A 1,819-nucleotide genomic window follows, 5' to 3' on the forward strand; every position below is an offset into this window, starting at 1 on the left:
AGTGACATAAACGACAAAGCGAACATGAACAAAAAAAAGGAGCAGAGAAGCACAATAAAAAGCGCATACTTCACGATTTGACTTCTTTTCCCATACGCATTGCCGCATTAACAACAGTGTAAAGAGGGGGAAAAAATCAGACAAAGTCTTCTACAAAAAAACACATATAAATATCTTTTTACTGGTAATTTTATTTCACGAAAAATGAAAAGAGAAAATTACTACAAAATTTACAATAACCAGCTGAAATAATAATAGAAACAAATAAAAGCACGTAATTTTAAAAAAAATAATAATAGTAAATTAAAATCTGCACATACGAAAAGAAGAACGAATCTAAAAAAGGGATCCCGAAATAAAGTAAGGAATGAAGGAGTGGTTTTTGCGAAGTGGAGGAGGAAGGAGAAGAAGAAGAAGAGAATCACTGACCCTGTAAGTATGGTGAATGGGGAAATCAAGGGCTCTGGAACGAAAGAACCGAAATTTGGAGATGAATCTCGTTTTGGTTTCACAAAACACAAACTATGTTGTCGTTGTTGTTGTTGTTCGAGTTTCGTTCGTTGTTGTTAGTTTGTGACTTTGTGTTGCGTTGAAGAGAGAGAAAGAGAGAGTTGTTGTGAGAGTTGGTCACGTTAATAGAGAAAACAGGTGGGTGTGGAGGGGCACGCGCGCAGGGTGGCGCGTGAGGTAGGAGGTGGAAGTTTGAAGAGGTAGGCTAAGGTCTGAAGCAGTCTTTGTTTGTTTGGTTGGATCAGTGTTTTCTTTTCTCTTTACCTATACACTGTACTTGTTTTCATTCCCTTTTCAGGCTTCCAATTTACTTGGATGGACGTTATTGCCCCTCTGTTTAGGTCAGTGAAACTCAGATTTGAAGTTATTATAACCTTCTAATGTACGGTATTATTGAATTGGCGTGTTCGTTCTTCCGAAAGCCCATTTTTGCAAGAGTGAAAGGATAAGAGAATAATGTTTTTTTTTATATAATTTAAATAATAAATTAAAAATAGAATGTTAATTTTAATTTTAAAATTTAAATTTTGAATTTTAAATTAATTAAATTTATTTATATTTAATAGACCTAAAATATGTTATATTATTCATATTGTTTATAATTTTCATTGTCTACTTAATGAAATTGTTTTTAAAAATTGGATAAAATATGTTTTTAATTGAAATTTTGAAATATTTTTAATATTTTTTCTGTTAACAAATTTTAGTTTTATCCTACTATGTTAATTGCGCCTGCTAAAATAGTTTAACATTTGTTTTTAAGCAAACGTCAAAATCTAACCTTTCTAACATTTTTAAAAAGGTTCCGTTAAAAAATTAATTAGGGGTAAAGTCAACTCTAATTAATTAGTTAAAAAATAAATCTGTTAAAAAAATAATCTCTCACTATTTTAATTTTTTAAATTTTAAAATCAAAAATAAAAAAATTAGTTTATATTATAGTTAAATCTTTAAATTTTTTTTTCTAAAAATATTTTAATCACAATTTGATTTAATTAATTTTTAACTTCAGAACACATTCATACAAATAAAAAAATGGATATAATGCAAAATATAACGGAAAGACAGGCAAAAAATTTATTACCAAAAGTCGAGAAAAATAAACAACTTTATATCAAAAGAGTTTTTACTGTTAACTAAATAATTTTGGTATAACCAAATACTTCAAAGATCTAAAAAAAATTAATTGACCTATATTTATTAATCCTAACTCCCAATAAAATCCTTTATTTTATTTTATTCTCACAGAAAATTAATACTCCTTCTCATATTTATTAGTCATTAAAAAATTTTTATTTAATAAACAAAT

At 27.7% G+C, this 1,819-nt stretch overlaps 1 protein-coding gene across 1 annotated transcript in view; it reads right to left on the bottom strand.

Moving 5' to 3' along the window:
- LOC107644347 (VIN3-like protein 1) overlaps positions 1–735 on the bottom strand; it is a gene marked incomplete in the record, with an annotated part of 9,524 nt that extends 8,789 nt beyond the window's left edge. The window contains 2 exon segments of the mRNA XM_021102934.1: positions 70–150; positions 430–735.

Source organism: Arachis ipaensis, chromosome B05 (assembly GCF_000816755.2).
Source record: "Arachis ipaensis cultivar K30076 chromosome B05, Araip1.1, whole genome shotgun sequence".
NCBI lineage: Eukaryota > Viridiplantae > Streptophyta > Magnoliopsida > Fabales > Fabaceae > Arachis > Arachis ipaensis.